This window comes from Impatiens glandulifera, chromosome 8 (assembly GCF_907164915.1).
Source record: "Impatiens glandulifera chromosome 8, dImpGla2.1, whole genome shotgun sequence".
Taxonomy (NCBI): domain Eukaryota; kingdom Viridiplantae; phylum Streptophyta; class Magnoliopsida; order Ericales; family Balsaminaceae; genus Impatiens; species Impatiens glandulifera.
Window position 1 is genome coordinate 13,823,488 of NC_061869.1, and position 23,534 is coordinate 13,847,021.

The window sequence follows — 23,534 nt, forward strand, 5'->3', positions numbered from 1 at the left end:
CCAGCCTTTAAGAAACTTCTTTACTTGGTCATCCATGCGTGGTAACGACCACATGAGAAAAAAGCCGAATCTACAAAGAGCTAATCAATGGAAACTGGGCCATCCAATTCCCGAAAACCCACATCCAAGTCCTTAGTCCAAGAATCTCCTACCACTGCCCCATCATGATCTCAACCTGATCACAAAGAAGTCCTCCCTTGAAAGGATTCAAAATTTCCGTCTCATTTTTTTTGCAATATCACTTATAAAATTATTTCAAAAATTATTACCAAAAGTTTCAAAACGAGTTATCTCAAAACTCATCATTCCCGGGCAATCAGCTTTCATCCTTGGCAGGTCCATCTACTATAACATCTTAATAATGTAGGGACTTTTTAAGGGATACGACAAGAAGTCCACCTCACATCGTGTGGCTTTTAATGTGGACATCCAAAAGGCTTTTGACTCCATTAATTTGAGTGATATTCACGATTTCTTAATTATCTCTGTTTCCCTTGTACTTTTTATTGACTGGATTATACAACATGTCTTGATCCCCCACTTCATTGTGAGCGTTAACGGTATCCATGACGGGTTTTTCCGATGGGGAAAACGGGGTTAGGTAAGGGAATTCCCTCTCCTCCTACATTTTCGTCCTTATCATGAGGTCTTTAAGTGCATTACTAAAATGCTCCTAAAGTACCTCACTTTCACTCACCACCCATACTACAAACAAAAATCTATCACTCATATATGATTTGTAGACAATCTCTTCATCCTGGTGCATGCTGACGCTGACTCCGTAAAAACTATCAATGAGGCTCTCACCATTTTTTTTCTAATGTTACAGGTCTCAACATTAATCAAGGTGAAAGCCTTTCTTTATATGGCGATGTCAAGGAGGAAACAAAGCCAACATTTTCGGGATCATGGGAATCGATGAAGGATCGCTCCCTATCCGATACTTGGGCATCTCGCTGTCTTCTAAACAACTCCAGATCTCGTATTGCCGACCTCTAATTGAAAAGGTAAAGAATGTTATTTTGGGATGGGCTACTAAAAGACTTTCTTGTGCATGTCGCATTGAGCTGGTTACTAGAGTCGCTATGGGTATTATTGGATACTAGGCCCAAAAAATCATTCTCCCGAAAAAGTCATGAAAGAACTAGATCAGCTAATGAAGAATTTCATATGGGGGACTCAAGGACGCGGAGAAAAAAATATCAAATGGACGAACACCTACAAGCCCAAAGAAGAAGGCATAATCAACATCAAGGACAATATTTCATAGAACACAACTCTCACTTACAAGAACTTCTGGGTGTTGGAAAAGAAACAAGACTCACTTTGGGTCAAATGGGTCCACTCTAGGTTCATCAGAAAAGACATCAGCATCTGGACATGCAAGATCCAAATGGAGATGGCGTGGTTCCCTTAAAATATTCTAAAGCTTAGAGATAGTGTGGGCAAGATGATCAACATTCAAATTGGCAATGATAATGGCACTATGTTTTGGCATGACCCCTGGTTCGAAAACAAACATATCCTCCATAATAATGTTTCTCAATCACTTGAATCAGGCGAAAGTGTCAATTGACCACAGTTCACCAAGTCAATAATGACGATTGAAACAAATTTCTAAGGACTATTCCAGAAGGTGCGAGAGTCATCAACGCGCTTTCATCCTATCATCTGAATAATTACGAGGATTCTCGTGTTTAGAGTGTTGAGAACAATGGTAGGTTTGCCTCGAGATTTTCTTGGGATTGCATTTGTGATCGTGGAGACGTTGTCCCATGGTCCCACTTAGTGTGGTCTACCAAAGTTATCCCAGACACTAATTCATCTTATAGTTCGCCTTTCGCGAGAGGCTCAACACTTGTGATTGAATCAAGAAGTACATAGCATCCCGAATACTAATTTCCTCCTTTGCTTGGGAAATGAGGAGTCCATTGAACAACTCCTTGGGAACTTCCCTTTTGCCTCCTTGCTTTGGAGCAAATTCTCACATATGGATGGAGATGAACGCTATAACCTTTTCAAGAGTCCGCAACGATGTAGATACGGTCTAGAATGATATTATCACTGACGAAAACTTCTTCATCCGAACATATTTTCATATGCGAGAAGAATTGATTAATTTGTCAAAATTAGAATATCGCTTACGAGAAAGTCACCATCACCACTGATTGCATGGTGCTTTAATTCTCAATGTCATTTGTCGTTTTTCATTTGTCATTCATCATTTGTTTTGTTTATTCCTCATTATTGTCCTTCATTTAGTTGTTTATTTCCGCTTTCTCTTGAACTCATGTAACTCATTTTCCCTTGTGTGACTTTTTATTTAAATAACACTACGTCGTCTTTCTAAAATAAGAGTTAGAAGAAACGTGGATGAAGTGTGAAAGGATATCGAGTTTGATTGCAGCTCCCTCATGTGAATATGGAAGCGTATTCCTTTTGCGAATGTGGAGGCGTATTCCCACAAGTGAGCAAAATTGGAGCTTATTTCAAAGTTGAAAGATCTCATACGATGAAGTCACTCAATTGAAAAGTTTCAAGGCGAGATGAAAATTTAAAGTTTGTGTGTCTTGTAATAATGTCATGAATTATTGTTTGTATGTTTGTCCTTTAATTCTGTTTTTCTTTTGAAAATCAAGAGTAGGTGTGTCTAGCTAGCTTGATACAACGACATTTTTTCCTATTTTCAAGTTTTTTTTTTATGAAATGGAAATTTGTTGTTTTACAAAAAAAATTATGGATAGGGTGTTTTAATAATTTACTTAAAAATATTTAATTGAGGGTCATTGTGATGAAATATGATACTTTTTATATAAAATAAAAAACTTTAAAAATATCAAAATATTATAAGGATATAACTAGAAAAAAATATTTTAATATTTTGAGTAATGAATTTAGTGATTTGATTAATAAAAATAAAAATAAATAATAATTAAAACCGACCAAAATACGACAAAGATGAATAAGTGACTAAATTTATGTCAATATTTTTATTTTATTTTAATGGTCGGAGGTGAAATTATATATTTATTTTTAAGTAATTAATTTTATTATATATTGATACTATTTAATAATTTATGAGTCTTAGTAGGGGAAACGAAGTTATAACGAAAATAAGTCCACAAATTCAATGTGGTTTGTCACATGTACAAGAGAGAGAAAAATGTCTAAATTCAATTCCCGCGCTCGTTGATCTCAAATCATTTATCTCTCTTGACTCTCGTCGACGAAAATCGTCTTCAAATCCATAACCCTAGATTTATTCATTGCATTTATACAAAACACAAATTTTTTCGCAGAGATAGTATATTTTTCAGCTTTAGTTATACAAAACATTTATTTTTTATTTTTATTTTGTATAGATAACAAAGTTTTTCAAGTTTAACAAACCCTAAACCATTTTTATGTTCAGGAACCCAGAAGATGAAGCAATGAACAAATCGTCCGTTGAACTAAAAATGTATTATTACTTTTGTTGTTCTGCATTCTACATAAAAAAGTCTCGAACATAACCATGTTCGGGACATTTTGTAGTTCAAATAAAACCTTTATAATGTCTGTATTTAAAAAAACTTTTATAATGACATTTTCGAACTAATTTTTCAGCCAAATTCCCAATATTAATTGGAATGACATTTTCCTCCAAAGAAAAAGTTTGTGAATTCTATAAATCATATGCCCAATTAACTAGATTCGATATTTACAATGTATGGACAATATGGTGTAGATAATAAGCAGAAATACTTCACCATTGCTTGTTCCAAGAGTTGTATAAAAATATCGAGGTCTAAAAATCTTTTTAAACCTAGACCTACAACTAAGACAAACTGTAAAGCTAAGATTAATGTAGTTATTCAGATGAAGGGGAATTTATGATAACAATTGTATGTCATGAGCACAACCATACATTAAGCTATGGAAATATACAACATATTAGATCCTGCAAAATAATAGACGTAAATACGAAAAGGAGATTGAAATTAAACGATGAATCTGGAATAACTTTGTCCAAAACTTTTCAATCGTTTGTAGCGGAAACTGGAGGGTATGATAACCTGATTTTTTTATGAGAGAACATGTAGAAATTACATTACAAAAGCTCTAAGGTTGATGTTAAGGAGTGGAGATACTGAAGAACTTTGTAATTATTTCTTAAGAATGCAAAGTAAGAACTCTAATTAGACAAAGAATCCCGAATTAAAAACGTGTTTTGGGCAAATAGAAGGTGTATGGGTTGCCTATGAGTATTTCTCTAATGTTATTACTTATGATACAACCTATTTGACTAATCGCTATGACATGCATTTTGCTCCATTTATCGAGGTCAATCATCATGGTCAATCAATTTTACTTGAATGTGGCTTATTGTAAAATAAAGATTCAAAGTCTTTCACTTGGTTATTCACAACTTGGTTGACATGTATGCTTGATCGATCTAAAAATGTCATAATCACATACCAATGTCGATCCATGGAAATTATAATTGAGAAGGTAGTTTCTAAAGCTCATCATCGTTTTTGTTTGTGACATATCATGAAGAAATTTTATCTAAAATTTAGAAGCCATGCTGAATTCAAACTAATAAAGAAAATATTGAAAGACATTGTATACAACTCCATTACTATTCAACAATGCGAAAACAATTGGTTGAGACTAATAAAAGATTTTTAGCTGAAAGATAATGAATGGTTGCATTCTTTATTTTTGAAAGATCTAAATAGATACCTATTTATGTGAAAGGCCACTTTTGGGCAGGGATTCTCACATTTCAACAGAGTGAAAGTATGAACGCCTTTTTTTAATAGTTTTGTGCACTCCAAAACATCCCTCAAACAATTCATGGAGGAATATGATAAGGCTTTGTTGAAGAATATTGAGAAATAAAAGAAATTGGATATTCAATCGTCTAATTCTCTAATACCAATTGTGAGTGGTTATGTTTTTGAAAAGAAATTTCAAAGCTTCTACAATCAAAATATATTTAAGTTGTTCCAATAAGAAGTTAAAGGGTTGATGTTCTGTAATATCTTCGTATTAAAAAAGGAAAGGAGAACTTTTATATTTGAAGTTGATGAGAACATTTTGAGGGTTAATGAAGAATATTTAAGAGATATTATTTACAAAGTGCACTATACCGAACTGGACTACAATGTTAAATATCAATATCAAATGTTCGAGTTCAGATATATTTTGTGTAGACATAACATGATTGTGTTGAGTAAAATAAAGGTGAATGAGGTACCAATGTATTTTATCATGGACTAGTGGCGTAAATATTTTAAGCATAGGTATCAAACTATCAACAACATTTACGATTCATATATGTTTGTAGAAGAAAAAAACTTTACAACAGTCTAACCGCATTAATTCAAGAGGTTCAATACCTTGGAGCAAAATTTGAAGAAAATTGTTTTGTTTTGCTCAACGACTTAAAACCTTTAAGGAACAATTTATGTTTATGGAACATAATCATGGAAGGTCAGACAAAGACATAGAAGTATCTTTAAACAAAGTCACATAAATATCTCCATCAACATTAATTTTGATACACTCTCAAATAGAAGTAAGAGCTCGAGGTCAACCACCAATTAAGAGGAAATAATCTTTCATTGAGAAAATTGTGAGGAAATCGACCACCAACTCGAGATCCCCAAAGAAGGTTTGACTGCATTATTCTTTATCTTTATTATTTATCATGTTATGTTTAGTTAAAGTTTTGTAAATACTTTTTTTTGTTTCAGCCTACAACTTCAATTCCAACATCAACTCCATAACCCTGGAATGAAAGTTTGAGCATGCCTGATGTACACGATAAAAACCGCTCAACTTTGATCTAGATCTTACATCGTTTAAATTTTTATTATATTTATATTTTATGGGGAATTTTTTTTTAATGATATCCAAAAAATTAAAGCGATGAAAATATAGACTTTATAGCCAATCCCATAACTAATATTCCCGTCGAATCTTGTCTAAGATTGTGGTTTTAATGGATGGTTGACATAGGTCTTTTTTAAACTTTTTTCGATTAAGAATAATATCATGAATAGAGAGTCCTCACCTAAATTTTAAATTAGGAAAAATAATTTTGGTGTATGCACGCCATAATTAGAGATTTTTTTCTGAGCTCGGTGCTTGATTACGTGTGGAAAATGACTAAAAAGCGTTATGTCCCACAACCCTGATGTGTTTCAACTCGAAGCTCTACGACTTCTGCATGAGATATCTTTGTGAAGTATTTGTGGAGAGCTTCCCAGAGAAATTCATTTGTTTCCATAGACTTGTATAAGACATGGATCGAGGTATCAAATAATACATCAGGGTTCATTTTCTATTGTTGTTATGATGTTGCTACATCTGCCAAGACTTGTGTGGCTTTTGCCATATTCTGTGTAGATATAGCAATAATCATTAATGCATTAGTAATAATAAAGGAGGTTAATACCGGCGTAGGTTGCTCTTTCTCAAGTTCACGTGCCCTTGACCATCCACATCATGCTTTGACAACTGAGGTTCATCCTTTACAATTTAAGGCGTTGCTTCTGCTATCTAAGGCGACACCTCATCTTCCACTGTCTCAGGCTCATCCTAGTGGGTGCTTAGAATTGGAAGGCGTTCAACAGACTTGGGAAGAACCAGTCGCAAGGACAGGAACGAGCGTACTGTAAAGACAGTAAAATCCCTTTAGAATCCGAATCATCTTCTTCTCAATTCCTTTTCTATCTTACTATTCAACTTATTGTCATTCCAACATGAAAATATTAGAAATAGTCGTTCGTAAGGTAGTTGGAGTTCAGGGTCCGCAACTAGGGATGTAAATGAACCGAGCTGCTCGCGAGCTATTCGAATCTCGGCTCGACAAAAAGCTCATTCGAGCTTGTTCGTTAGTCTTAACGAGCCGAGCTCAAGCTCGTTTAAAAGCTCGAAAATTTAAACGAGCCGAGCTTGAACTTCTCGATATTCGGCTCGTAAGCTCACGAACATGTTCGTTTATAGGCTCGCTTATAAGATCGCGAACAAGTTCGTTTATAGGCTCACGAACACATTCGATTATAATATTGTTTAAATATAATTTGTTAATTATTAAAAAAAATAGTAATATATAAATATATATTATAATAACTAATATTATTACATGATTATATTTATATTAATATAATAATAACCTATAAAGCTATAATTAAACTTAGGGTTAATAAATAGAGTTTTCTAAACGAGCTCTTAACGAGCTTTCTAAATGAGCTTTAAACGAGCTTTCTAAATGAGCTTTAAACGAGCTTTCTAAACGAGCTTTAAACGAGCCGAGCACGAGCGGCTCGTGAGCTCAAATAAATCCATACGAGACGAGCTCGAGCTCGATTGTAAAAGCTCGAAACGAGCTCGAGCCCGAATATATACTAGACGAGCCGAGCTCGTGCATGATACTGTTCGGCTCGGCTCATTCACATCCCTATCTGCAACCCTATCCATGTAGCACAACTAAAAAAAATATTCAACATGTTAGAACATTTACATTTAAATAAACCACCGAATTAAAGTATTGCTATTTGACAATAATTACTTACAAAGAGAAATGTTTGCGATCCATGAAAATGATTTTTTTTCATTTATCTGCACTTCTTACATGCGTCAACTAATCCATTAATTGAGAATTATCACCAATTCAATTTTCGGATATTATTAACATCAAATAGAGATTTCAAGATTTTAAACATACAAGTACAAAAATTGGGTAAGAGAAGTGTATATAAATTAATGATGCTTTGAAATGTAAGTTTTAGAATTAACTCTATACCTGCATGATTGATTATACGAGGTCTAGAGAAAGTTGCTGACAAAATAAACTACAAAGTCTATCTTAAAATAATTGTTAGTTGCTCGGTTCTTTAGAATCTTCTCTGACATTTAGGTTGTTTTAGGATCACTACTGTTTTCTATGATTTCCTCATCGTCTCCTCCACTCCCTCAACTTATCATCATATTTGGGGTATATTGTCTCGTTTTCAATCGACTCTACAATTCAATTTCCCCTATAGAGATGTCCAATACGCACTAAACATCCTCTTTATTTATTTTGACTTCCTCGCCATTCCGTAGGATGATTGCATACTTACTACAGCCGAATGACTTGACGAGGTGTTGAGAAAGTTCGCCCAGACATTTTGAAAGACCAAGTGATAGAAGTCCTCCAAAGCCTATGGCTTTCACGACCTCTTTTTTTTCATACGATAATTATTGAATTAGATTGTAAAGACACATTGACGAGGTCCTAGTTAAAAATATGTTGTGACTAAATTTTGGTCTTTTGGGGGAGCGAGCTGAGGGAGCTACACCCTTGATCTTCAGTTGTAGCTGTTGTGGGCAACCTTGATAATTTTGTTGTCGAGGGAGACAACTCTGTTGTCAAGAGCCGACGGTTCCTTTTGAATACTCTACCAAAAAAATACTTAATTACTTGTTACTTAGTTTGATTGGTAAAATATAAAAGTTAAAAACAAGTTATGATGGACCAATATTACACTAGCACAAATATAATGATGGTTATAATTATTTGAGATAATCATGAATGCAAGCATATGTCATCTCTTAATGATGTTATATAGTTAATTTTATGAAATTTATATTTTTTATTTTTAAGAAATTAGTAATTTTCCTCCTTAAATTACGAATTGATTATTACAAGAAATAATGTAATGACTTGTTAGAAAAATAACATAATATAGTTGTGAGTTATAAAAATTATCACCACCACATTTTGTTTATAAAAATAATGGAATTTCATGACAATAAAGATTATAATAAAAAATGGTTAAACAATGATAAATAATTAAATTTCACAATTGTCTCAAACTATTCGAACAAAATATTCCGAACATAGCCATGTTTAGAACAAAATGTCCCGAATAAAAACAAAAAAATCGGGTTACTGTTCTAGCTCAAGAATGACAACTCAAGTCTAATATAGATAGTTTCTATATGTTCCTAGGAGTATTTGAAATAATCATCAGACGATTTGATCAAGGTTTGAACAATTTCATAAAATTTGTGTAACTCTGGGGTTTGAGTTGATGATGATTGTTTAGGTAGGCTATATTGTATTTGGATGTTTAGTTTTCGTTCCTATAGATTAGAGTGAGGTTTGCATAAATTTATAAATAAAATTCGGGTCAAAATAGACAAATTTCACTTTTTCGGCGAAAAACTGAATTTTTTTATTTTTCATACTTAATATAACTAAAAGCAGACCATGTTTAGAATAAACTTAACTAAAAGAAAAATCATTTTCAGGAACTTACCTTTGTGTGTTTTCGACAAACTTGAATGTAGTTACAGAAATCTTATTCTCTTAAAAAGTAAAATAAACGAAGAGACGATAGAAACATAGGGTTAGTGCCATGTTATGGTTACTCAAATTATGTTCGGGAACTTGAAGACATATCATTTTCGAACTTGTAAACTGAAGAAGAGACGCGAAAGAAGGAAGAAATCGTCAAAGTCGCAAAAGTCGCGAAAGAATGAAGAAATCGCCGAAGTAAGCGAAGAAGAAGCTGGAGAAGAGGCGCGGGGGAAGAAAAATAATACAAAGGACAAAGAGAAACTAATAAATAAAAGAAATTAAATTTAAATGGGAAATGACGTGGAAGAGAACGTCGAATTTGTGGCCTTAATTTCGTTATAACATCGTTGTCCGTCACATATTCTCAATTATCTCTATAGTAGATATATTAGTTCACTAGTAAAAAATCGACCTTCACCGACGGTTCTTTCCGAAAGTTTTATAAAACTCTCTTAAATACTCCCGAGAGGAACGAATCCTTCGGTATTAAAAATAGATTCCGAGAGGGGTGTAAAACCTTTGGGTTTACTAATTATTACCGAAAGTTCTTTGTAGAACTTTCGGTTTTTACCTTCCCAAAAAACCAAAAAAATTCTAAGTGTTGGATGTGGGTCAATTGCGAAGGTTTTTACAAAAACCTTTGGTTTTGAAATCCCGGGGATTTTTAATTACGAAGGTTATTCAAAGAACCTTCGGTTTTACCTTTTTTGAAATTCTCTTTTCCAAAGGTTTTTGTAAAACCTTCGGTTTTGGCTCAATTAAAAATATGAAAACCGAAAGTTATATGAAAACATTTGGCATCTACCTCTATAAACACAAACCCTAACCCTTCTCTTTTTCATTCCACCCTCCCCTTTCTCTCTCTCACGCGCCGCAGCCGCCTCTTCCACGCCGGTTCTTCTTTTTTCGCGTTCAGGTTTGTTTCATTTGGTTTTTTTTGTTTTGTTTATTATTAGATTTAGATTTATTAAGTTTATATATATTATCTAGATTTAGGCTAGTTTAAATTATTTGTTTGTTTCATTGATTTAGATTTGTCTATACGTTATTGTTTAGATTAGATTTAGGTTAGTTTGTTAAATATATGTTAGTTTTGTTATTTTGTTTGATTGAAGTTATATATATTAGATTTAGGTTATGGTTATTTTGTTTGATTAATATATATATATACATATATCTGAAATGCATTTAGGATGGGTGATTCATGGAATAGTCTTCGGCGTACACAGGAGAAACGGCCTCCGTGTTACCAGAATTTGCTAGCACAAGCAGAAATTGCGACATGTGAGGAAGAGGTGAGACAGATGACGCTGGAAATGGAGCAAATCCGATTGAGGGATGTGGAAAGAGGCCGATTGCTGAGTGAAATTAAAGCGGACAGGGCTGAAATGGCCCAGAGATTAGAGAATCTCGAACAGGAACTTGTATTGTTGAGGAGTCGACTGAATCAACCACCCCCTCCTCCCACCCCATCTAATAATTTCTAGATTAATTATGTGTTTATTAGTTTTTCCGTACGAACGATGACAATATTTTTATGTGTTTTGTTTTAATATTCATGAATTATTATTATTATGTTTGGTTTGGTTTTAATATGTTGTTAATGAATTATTTTATTTTTGTTTACTTTTCACCTTTTTTAAAAAAAAACACCATGGCCAAAATCGAAGGTTTATTTGAAAACCTTCGGTTTTGACCCTCGTTTAAAAAAATCTAAAAATTTTCTAAAGGTAAAAACCGAAAGTTTTCAGATAAACCTTCGGTTTTGACCCCTACTTAAAAAAATCTAAATAATTTCTAAGTATGGGGAAGGGTAAAAACCGAGTGTTTTCAAATAAACCTTCGGTTTTGACCCCTATTTAAAAAAATCTAAAACAATTCTAAGTATGGGGAAGGGTAAAAACCGAAGGTTTATTTGAAAACCTTCGGTTTTGACCCCTGTTTAAAAAAATCTAAAAAATTTCTAAGTATGGGGAAGGGTAAAACCGAAGGTTTATTTGAAAACTTTCGGTTTTGACCCTCGGTTAAAAAAATTTAAAAATTTTCTAAGTATGTGGAAGGGTTAAACAATTGTTAACATAGTTGAAACCGAAATTCAGCTTAGCTTATGAATCAAACTTTAACCAACAGAGCTATACTATATTCATAATAAAATAAGATGACATCCAAAATCTTCATATATAAGTTATAGAATTTGAAAAAAAAAATGTCACAGAATTTGTAACTAAATTAAACTTAAATAAATTCCATAAGAGAAAGAATGAACTTTATGTGAAAGGCAAGAAAAATTAGATAGAATAATTCTTAGATTTATAATTAAGTCTCATTTCTATCAACCAAGTTATAATTACCAAACTGAGGAAAAGGACATGGCAGCAAATAATGAACAGAAATCATAAATCATAACCACCATCTCTATAAGATATCCATGGCTGCTACACCTTCATAGTAACAACTAACAAGCCATCCACTTCAAGAACATCAATTTGCTGGAGGAAGATGGAGCTTAATTTGCTTCGATTATTATTCTTCATTGCTTGCTTTTGCCCGACAATAATGGTCGAGGGTCTAGTTCGACGCTACAAGTTTGACGTAAGATTACTATTATACATGTTATTTATGTTACTATAAGGAACAATATTAATAAACAATAGTTATTCAAAAACATATCAATTCTGACATTTTTTCTTCTTTATTGACTACTTTCGCAGGTGGTGATGAAGAACACAAGTCGATTATGCTCATCGAAGCCCATTGTTACTGTCAATGGCAAATCTCCGGGGCCTACTCTTTATGCGAGGGAGGATGATACGGTTCTCATAAGGGTGGTAAACCATGTAAAGTACAATGTTTCCATCCATTGGTAAGTAACCCATGTAACTTATTTATTATAGTCAACAATTATACATGTAATAAATTTGAATGTGAAAATTTGAAATGAATTTGGTTTTACATAATCCTTAAGAATTTGTGCTCGGGGTGCAGGCATGGTATCCGACAACTTCGAACTGGATGGGCAGATGGTCCAGCATATATCACACAATGTCCAATTAGACCGGGGCATAACTATTTGTACAATTTTACTATAACTGGCCAAAGGGGAACCCTTCTTTGGCATGCACATATCTTGTGGTTGAGGGCCACGGTGCATGGTGCCATCGTCATTTTACCTAAGATTGGTGTGCCATACCCTTTCCCAAAACCTCATAAAGAAGTTGTCGTTGTATTAGGAGAATGGTGGAAATCGGATGTCGAAGCGGTTATTAACGAAGCGATAAAATCAGGGTTGGCACCTAATGTTTCGGATGCTCATACTATTAATGGTCATCCAGGACCATTGTCAAAATGTTCTTCACAAGGTAACTTTCCAAATTAATAGCTTAGTGAAATTAATTATTCAAAAACGATTTCTTGATCTAGATTTAAACGAAAAATAGTAGATATACATTTGTGTCTCACCAAGGTCGGTTTCAAAACTTAATATCATTGAGATCTACATGCAATGATTAATAGCGGTGTTTTGTTTTTCTCGAAATTATTTTTTCATCCAATCAAACATCATTCTTACCATCAAAATCACTCATTTTTTTGTCCATTAAAATATTCTTAAAGTTAGAACTAAAATTTAAATAACTTACTTTGTTTATCAAAAAACATATCAAGTTGTGTTCTAAATCTCTCATTTAAATCTGAATCAGAATTTAAAAAAAAACAAAAAAATATTTCGAAAGAAATTATCGATGTTTTCTCTTTCAAACACAAAACATGCGACACAAACTCGAGCTCAAGCTAGTGTTATTAAGTGTTTTCAAATTGGCAAATCTCATGCATGCTAAATTGTCTAACGTTAAAACTTTCTTATAGAAGGATTTAAACTAAGCGTGGAGGTAGGAAAAACATACATGCTTCGAATCATTAACGCTGCACTCAACGAAGAACTATTCTTCAAGATCGCCGGTCACCAACTAACCGTCGTCGAAGTCGACGCTACTTACGTAAAACCCTTCAAAACCGACACCATAGTCATTGCCCCAGGCCAAACAACCAACGTCCTTATCTCCGCCAATCAGGGCTCAGGAAAGTACATGGTCATAGCCTCCCCATTCATGGACGCTCCAATCGCGGTAGACAACACCACGGCCACCGCAACACTTCACTACTCCGGAACCCTAGACACATCCTCCACCAGTTTCGTCTCATCACCACCCAAAAACGCCACCCCCGTAGCAAACAAATTTGTCGATTCTTTAAGAAGCCTAAACTCGCAAAAATATCCAGCCAAGGTTCCTTTGAGCGTTGATCAATCTTTGTTCTTCACCATCGGACTCGGTGTCAACCCATGTCCGAGTTGCAAAGCGGGTAATGGAAGTCGGGTCGTGGCGGATATCAACAATGTCACGTTTGTCATGCCAACTACTGCCCTTTTACAAGCCCATTTTTTCAATATTAAAGGAGTTTTTACGACGGATTTTCCTGGGAATCCTCTTGTAGTTTTCAATTACACGGGAAAACAACCGACGAATTTGCAAACCGATAGTGGAACGAAACTATATAGACTTCCATATAATGCGACAGTCCAATTGATTCTTCAAGACACTGGAATGATTTCCCCGGAGAACCATCCAATTCATCTTCATGGGTTCAATTTTTTCGTGGTGGGAAAGGGAATAGGAAACTTTGATTCGAAAAATGACCCGAATAAATTCAATTTAGTGGATCCGGTTGAGAGGAACACAATTAGTGTGTCTTCGGGTGGGTGGGTTGCTATAAGATTCAGAGCCGATAACCCGGGTAAATAAATAAATAAATATGGTAAATAAGTTATAAGAAAATGATTTTTTTTGTTCTTCTTTTAATATATGTATTTGTGAACTTATTGTAGGTGTATGGTTTCTACATTGTCATCTTGAAGTGCATACAACATGGGGATTAAAGATGGCTTTCTTGGTGGATAATGGGAAAGGACCAAATCAGTCTCTTCTTCCTCCTCCTAAAGATCTTCCCAAGTGTTAGTGATTGGGGTTAAATTGGTCAAATCACAATTTTGGTTAAAGCCCTATTAGAATCTTTAAGATTCACTCTTTTTTACTCTTTTTTTTTTCAATGTATCCCCTATACAACTTTCCCTTATTTTTTGACTTTATGCAATGTAAGTGATATTATTTTTTTTAAAGGAAAACAAGATAAAGGTTTTATTATTATTTTTGGGATTTTGATAACATTGTCTTAACTTGCAGAGAGGTAATGACGCTTGGATCATAACTAATTTTCTACATATTAAAAAAATAAATTAAATATCTACCAAAGATCTTCGTAAAAGACCATTTATTGTACAAATCAAAGTTCAAATTCTTCGTTTTGAATACCTCATCATACTTGAGTTCTCATATTGAACTTTCATATAAAAATAATTTAACATTTATGTTTTCTCATCCAATAAAGGCAAAAGGAAGTCAATTTGGAAGTCAATTTGCATTTCTCATCCAATAAAGGCAAAAGGAAGTCAATTTGCAGCAATTGTATATATGTGTGAATTGGCTTTTACTATCTATCCTATTTGGGTTGAAAGGAACGGACCATCGACTCAACATCCTCAGCCGAATCAAAAACATCACGAGTCAAGAAAAAGGACAAAAAGAAGAAAACTAAAGGAAAAAAACGAGAAGTAGTCAGAAACTTGATTTAAACAACTTTTAATGATTATTACAACCTAGAACATCAGAGGTCTCAACGACCCGCTCAAGAGAAAGAAACCAGGAGAGTCATTGAAAAGAACAAATCACAATTATTGGAATCTTCGAGACCAAAAGTCAAGCTGAGTAATGTTGAGAACATTGGTTCAAGGTGCTTCGAGGGCGACTAAAAATTTATTCACAACTCCAACAATAGATAAGGTCGAATTCGGGTCGGCTGAGACTCTAACATGGTGGATGTCAAAGAAACCCATAACAGCTCAAATCCAACAATAGATCTGGTCGAAGTCAAGTGCAAGGAAAACACTCAGCCTTCTCAACATTGCGATCGTATACGGTGACAACTCAGTTAGTAGCAGAAGGGCGCACTGGAACAACCTTAGAAACCACATCGATGACAACAAGCCTTGGACTATTTTGGGCGACTTCAACGTTACAAGACATTTCAATGAAAGACTCCTGATTTCTGAGTTTTCCCAGGGTATGCTTGCCTTCAACAACTGTATCAGAGACTTGGGTTGCATCGAACCAGCCTGCAAGAAACTTCTTTACTTGGTCATCCATGCGTGGTAACGACCACATGAGAAAAAACCGAATCTACGAAGAGCTAATCAATGGAAACTGGGTCGTCCAATTCCCGAAAACCCACATCCAAGTCCTTAGTCCAAGAATCTCCTACCACTGCCCCATCATGATCTCAACCTGATCCCAAAGAAGTCCTCCCCTGAAAGGATTCAAAATTTCCGTCCCATTTTATGTTGCAATATCACTTATAAAATTATTTCAAAAATTATTACCAAAAGTTTCAAAACGGTTATCTCAAAACTCATCAGTCCCGGGCAATCAGCTTTCATCCTTGGCAGGTCCATCTCCTATAACATCTTACTCATGTAGGGTCTTTTTAAGGGATACGATAGGAAGTCCACCTCACATCGTGTGGCTTTTAATGTGGACATCCAAAAGGCTTTTGACAACATTAATTTGAGCGATATTCACGATTTCTTAATTATCTCTAGTTTCCCTTGTATTTTTATTGACAGGATTATACAACATGTCTTGATCCCCCACTTTACTGTGAGCGTTAACGGTATCCATGACGGGTTTTTCGAAGGGGAAAACGGGGTTAGGTAAGGGGATCCCCTCTCCTCCTACATTTTCATCCTTATCATGGAGGTCTTTAAGTGCATTACTAAAATGCTCCTAAAGTACCTCCCTTTCACTCACCACCCATACTACAAGCAAAAATCTATCACTCATATATGTTTTGTAGACAATCTCTTCATCCTGGTGCATGGTGACGCTGACTCCGTTACAACTATCAATGAGGCTCTCACCATTTTTTTCTAATGTTACAGGTCTCAACATTAATCAAGGTGAAAGTCTTTCTTTATATGGCGGTGTCAAGAAGGAAACAAAGCCAACATTTTCAGGATCATGGGAATCGATGAAGGATCGTTCCCTATCCGATACCTGGGCATCCCGCTCTCCTCTAAAAAACTTCAGATCTCGTACTACCGACCTCTAATTGAAAAGGTAAAGAATGTTATTTTGGGATGGGCTACTAAAAGACTTTCTTGTGCATGTCGCATTGAGCTGGTTACTAGAGTCGCTATGGGTATTATCGGATACTAGGCCCAAAAAATCATTCTCCTGAAAAAGTCATGAAAGAACTAGATCAGCTAATGAAGAATTTCATATGGGGGACTCAAGGACGCGGAGGAAAAAAGATCAAATGGACGGACACCTACAAGCCCAAAAAAGAAGGCATAATCAACATCAAGGACAATATTTCATAGAACATAACTCTCACTTACAAGCATAGTTCTGGGCGTTGGAAAAGAAACAAGACTCACTTTGGGTCAAATGGGTCCACTCTAGGTTCATCAGAAAAGACATCAGCATCTGGACATGCTTCCAAATGGAGATGGCGTGGTTCCTTAAAATATTCTAAAGCTTAGAGATAGTGTGGGCAAGATGATCAACATTCAAATTGGCAATGATAATGGCACTATGTTTTGGCATGACCCCTGGTTCGAAAACAAACATATCCTCCATAATAATGTTTTCTCAATCACTTGAATCAGGCGAAAGTGTCAATTGACCACAGTTCACCAAGTCAATAATGACGATTGAAACAAATTTCTAAGGACTATTCCAGAAGGTGCGAGAGTCATCAACGCGCTTTCATCCTATCATCTGAATAATTACGAGGATTCTCGTGTTTAGAGTGTTGAGAACAATGGTAGGTTTGCCTCGAGATTTTCTTGGGATTGCATTTGTGATCGTGGAGACGTTGTCCCATGGTCCCACTTAGTGTGGTCTACCAAAGTTATCCCAGACACTAATTCATCTTATAGTTCGCCTTTCGCGAGAGGCTCAACACTTGTGATTGAATCAAGAAGTACATAGCATCCCGAATACTAATTTCCTCCTTTGCTTGGGAAATGAGGAGTCCATTGAACAACTCCTTGGGAACTTCCCTTTTGCCTCCTTGCTTTGGAGCAAATTCTCACATATGGATGGAGATGAACGCTATAACCTTTTCAAGAGTCCGCAACGATGTAGATACGGTCTAGAATGATATTATCACTGACGAAAACTTCTTCATCCGAACATATTTTCATATGCGAGAAGAATTGATTAATTTGTCAAAATTAGAATATCGCTTACGAGAAAGTCACCATCACCACTGATTGCATGGTGCTTTAATTCTCAATGTCATTTGTCGTTTTTCATTTGTCATTCATCATTTGTTTTGTTTATTCCTCATTATTGTCCTTCATTTAGTTGTTTATTTCCGCTTTCTCTTGAACTCATGTAACTCATTTTCCCTTGTGTGACTTTTTATTTAAATAACACTACGTCGTCTTTCTAAAATAAGAGTTAGAAGAAACGTGGATGAAGTGTGAAAGGATATCGAGTTTGATTGCAGCTCCCTCATGTGAATATGGAAGCGTATTCCTTTTGCGAATGTGGAGGCGTATTCCCACAAGTGAGCAAAATTGGAGCTTATTTCAAAGTTGAAAGATCTCATACGATGAAGTCACTCAATTGAAAAGTTTCAAGGCGAGATGAAAATTTAAAGTTTGTGTGTCTTGTAATAATGTCATGAATTATTGTTTGTATGTTTGTCCTTTAATTCTGTTTTTCTTTTGAAAATCAAGAGTAGGTGTGTCTAGCTAGCTTGATACAACGACATTTTTTCCTATTTTCAAGTTTTTTTTTATGAAATGGAAATTTGTTGTTTTACAAAAAAAATTATGGATAGGGTGTTTTAATAATTTACTTAAAAATATTTAATTGAGGGTCATTGTGATGAAATATGATACTTTTTATATAAAATAAAAAACTTTAAAAATATCAAAATATTATAAGGATATAATTAGAAAAAAATATTTTAATATTTTGAGTAATGAATTTAGTGATTTGATTAATAAAAATAAAAATAAATAATAATTAAAACCGACCAAAATACGACAAAGATGAATAAGTGACTAAATTTATGTCAATATTTTTATTTTATTTTAATGGTCGGAGGTGAAATTATATATTTATTTTTAAGTAATTAATTTTATTATATATTGATACTATTTAATAATTTATGAGTCTTAGTAGGGGAAACGAAGTTATAACGAAAATAAGTCCACAAATTCAATGTGGTTTGTCACATGTACAAGAGAGAGAAAAATGTCTAAATTCAATTCCCGCGCTCGTTGATCTCAAATCATTTATCTCTCTTGACTCTCGTCGACGAAAATCGTCTTCAAATCCATAACCCTAGATTTATTCATTGCATTTATACAAAACACAAATTTTTTCGCAGAGATAGTATATTTTTCAGCTTTAGTTATACAAAACATTTATTTTTTATTTTTATTTTGTATAGATAACAAAGTTTTTCAAGTTTAACAAACCCTAAACCATTTTTATGTTCAGGAACCCAGAAGATGAAGCAATGAACAAATCGTCCGTTGAACTAAAAATGTATTATTACTTTTGTTGTTCTGCATTCTACATAAAAAAGTCTCGAACATAACCATGTTCGGGACATTTTGTAGTTCAAATAAAACCTTTATAATGTCTGTATTTAAAAAAACTTTTATAATGACATTTTCGAACTAATTTTTCAGCCAAATTCCCAATATTAATTGGAATGACATTTTCCTCCAAAGAAAAAGTTTGTGAATTCTATAAATCATATGCCCAATTAACTAGATTCGATATTTACAATGTATGGACAATATGGTGTAGATAATAAGCAGAAATACTTCACCATTGCTTGTTCCAAGAGTTGTATAAAAATATCGAGGTCTAAAAATCTTTTTAAACCTAGACCTACAACTAAGACAAACTGTAAAGCTAAGATTAATGTAGTTATTCAGATGAAGGGGAATTTATGATAACAATTGTATGTCATGAGCACAACCATACATTAAGCTATGGAAATATACAACATATTAGATCCTGCAAAATAATAGACGTAAATACGAAAAGGAGATTGAAATTAAACGATGAATCTGGAATAACTTTGTCCAAAACTTTTCAATCGTTTGTAGCGGAAACTGGAGGGTATGATAACCTGATTTTTTTATGAGAGAACATGTAGAAATTACATTACAAAAGCTCTAAGGTTGATGTTAAGGAGTGGAGATACTGAAGAACTTTGTAATTATTTCTTAAGAATGCAAAGTAAGAACTCTAATTAGACAAAGAATCCCGAATTAAAAACGTGTTTTGGGCAAATAGAAGGTGTATGGGTTGCCTATGAGTATTTCTCTAATGTTATTACTTATGATACAACCTATTTGACTAATCGCTATGACATGCATTTTGCTCCATTTATCGAGGTCAATCATCATGGTCAATCAATTTTACTTGAATGTGGCTTATTGTAAAATAAAGATTCAAAGTCTTTCACTTGGTTATTCACAACTTGGTTGACATGTATGCTTGATCGATCTAAAAATGTCATAATCACATACCAATGTCGATCCATGGAAATTATAATTGAGAAGGTAGTTTCTAAAGCTCATCATCGTTTTTGTTTGTGACATATCATGAAGAAATTTTATCTAAAATTTAGAAGCCATGCTGAATTCAAACTAATAAAGAAAATATTGAAAGACATTGTATACAACTCCATTACTATTCAACAATGCGAAAACAATTGGTTGAGACTAATAAAAGATTTTTAGCTGAAAGATAATGAATGGTTGCATTCTTTATTTTTGAAAGATCTAAATAGATACCTATTTATGTGAAAGGCCACTTTTGGGCAGGGATTCTCACATTTCAACAGAGTGAAAGTATGAACGCCTTTTTTTAATAGTTTTGTGCACTCCAAAACATCCCTCAAACAATTCATGGAGGAATATGATAAGGCTTTGTTGAAGAATATTGAGAAATAAAAGAAATTGGATATTCAATCGTCTAATTCTCTAATACCAATTGTGAGTGGTTATGTTTTTGAAAAGAAATTTCAAAGCTTCTACAATCAAAATATATTTAAGTTGTTCCAATAAGAAGTTAAAGGGTTGATGTTCTGTAATATCTTCGTATTAAAAAAGGAAAGGAGAACTTTTATATTTGAAGTTGATGAGAACATTTTGAGGGTTAATGAAGAATATTTAAGAGATATTATTTACAAAGTGCACTATACCGAACTGGACTACAATGTTAAATATCAATATCAAATGTTCGAGTTCAGATATATTTTGTGTAGACATAACATGATTGTGTTGAGTAAAATAAAGGTGAATGAGGTACCAATGTATTTTATCATGGACTAGTGGCGTAAATATTTTAAGCATAGGTATCAAACTATCAACAACATTTACGATTCATATATGTTTGTAGAAGAAAAAAACTTTACAACAGTCTAACCGCATTAATTCAAGAGGTTCAATACCTTGGAGCAAAATTTGAAGAAAATTGTTTTGTTTTGCTCAACGACTTAAAACCTTTAAGGAACAATTTATGTTTATGGAACATAATCATGGAAGGTCAGACAAAGACATAGAAGTATCTTTAAACAAAGTCACATAAATATCTCCATCAACATTAATTTTGATACACTCTCAAATAGAAGTAAGAGCTCGAGGTCAACCACCAATTAAGAGGAAATAATCTTTCATTGAGAAAATTGTGAGGAAATCGACCACCAACTCGAGATCCCCAAAGAAGGTTTGACTGCATTATTCTTTATCTTTATTATTTATCATGTTATGTTTAGTTAAAGTTTTGTAAATACTTTTTTTTGTTTCAGCCTACAACTTCAATTCCAACATCAACTCCATAACCCTGGAATGAAAGTTTGAGCATGCCTGATGTACACGATAAAAACCGCTCAACTTTGATCTAGATCTTACATCGTTTAAATTTTTATTATATTTATATTTTATGGGGAATTTTTTTTTAATGATATCCAAAAAATTAAAGCGATGAAAATATAGACTTTATAGCCAATCCCATAACTAATATTCCCGTCGAATCTTGTCTAAGATTGTGGTTTTAATGGATGGTTGACATAGGTCTTTTTTAAACTTTTTTCGATTAAGAATAATATCATGAATAGAGAGTCCTCACCTAAATTTTAAATTAGGAAAAATAATTTTGGTGTATGCACGCCATAATTAGAGATTTTTTTCTGAGCTCGGTGCTTGATTACGTGTGGAAAATGACTAAAAAGCGTTATGTCCCACAACCCTGGTGTGTTTCAACTCGAAGCTCTACGACTTCTGCATGAGATATCTTTGTGAAGTATTTGTGGAGAGCTTCCCAGAGAAATTCATTTGTTTCCATAGACTTGTATAAGACATGGATCGAGGTATCAAATAATACATCAGGGTTCATTTTCTATTGTTGTTATGATGTTGCTACATCTGCCAAGACTTGTGTGGCTTTTGCCATATTCTGTGTAGATATAGCAATAATCATTAATGCATTAGTAATAATAAAGGAGGTTAATACCGGCGTAGGTTGCTCTTTCTCAAGTTCACGTGCCCTTGACCATCCACATCATGCTTTGACAACTGAGGTTCATCCTTTACAATTTAAGGCGTTGCTTCTGCTATCTAAGGCGACACCTCATCTTCCACTGTCTCAGGCTCATCCTAGTGGGTGCTTAGAATTGGAAGGCGTTCAACAGACTTGGGAAGAACCAGTCGCAAGGACAGGAACGAGCGTACTGTAAAGACAGTAAAATCCCTTTAGAATCCGAATCATCTTCTTCTCAATTCCTTTTCTATCTTACTATTCAACTTATTGTCATTCCAACATGAAAATATTAGAAATAGTCGTTCGTAAGGTAGTTGGAGTTCAGGGTCCGCAACTAGGGATGTAAATGAACCGAGCTGCTCGCGAGCTATTCGAATCTCGGCTCGACAAAAAGCTCATTCGAGCTTGTTCGTTAGTCTTAACGAGCCGAGCTCAAGCTCGTTTAAAAGCTCGAAAATTTAAACGAGCCGAGCTTGAACTTCTCGATATTCGGCTCGTAAGCTCACGAACATGTTCGTTTATAGGCTCGCTTATAAGATCGCGAACAAGTTCGTTTATAGGCTCACGAACACATTCGATTATAATATTGTTTAAATATAATTTGTTAATTATTAAAAAAAATAGTAATATATAAATATATATTATAATAACTAATATTATTACATGATTATATTTATATTAATATAATAATAACCTATAAAGCTATAATTAAACTTAGGGTTAATAAATAGAGTTTTCTAAACGAGCTCTTAACGAGCTTTCTAAATGAGCTTTAAACGAGCTTTCTAAATGAGCTTTAAACGAGCTTTCTAAACGAGCTTTAAACGAGCCGAGCACGAGCGGCTCGTGAGCTCAAATAAATCCATACGAGACGAGCTCGAGCTCGATTGTAAAAGCTCGAAACGAGCTCGAGCCCGAATATATACTAGACGAGCCGAGCTCGTGCATGATACTGTTCGGCTCGGCTCATTCACATCCCTATCTGCAACCCTATCCATGTAGCACAACTAAAAAAAATATTCAACATGTTAGAACATTTACATTTAAATAAACCACCGAATTAAAGTATTGCTATTTGACAATAATTACTTACAAAGAGAAATGTTTGCGATCCATGAAAATGATTTTTTTTCATTTATCTGCACTTCTTACATGCGTCAACTAATCCATTAATTGAGAATTATCACCAATTCAATTTTCGGATATTATTAACATCAAATAGAGATTTCAAGATTTTAAACATACAAGTACAAAAATTGGGTAAGAGAAGTGTATATAAATTAATGATGCTTTGAAATGTAAGTTTTAGAATTAACTCTATACCTGCATGATTGATTATACGAGGTCTAGAGAAAGTTGCTGACAAAATAAACTACAAAGTCTATCTTAAAATAATTGTTAGTTGCTCGGTTCTTTAGAATCTTCTCTGACATTTAGGTTGTTTTAGGATCACTACTGTTTTCTATGATTTCCTCATCGTCTCCTCCACTCCCTCAACTTATCATCAT

The 23,534-nt window shown here is 34.0% G+C and overlaps 1 pseudogene; it reads left to right on the forward strand.

The window, feature by feature from the left end:
• The first annotated feature begins 11,836 nt into the window (after positions 1-11,836).
• On the forward strand, positions 11,837-14,406 carry LOC124911865 (annotated as a pseudogene).
• Positions 14,407-23,534: the final 9,128 nt, after the last annotated feature.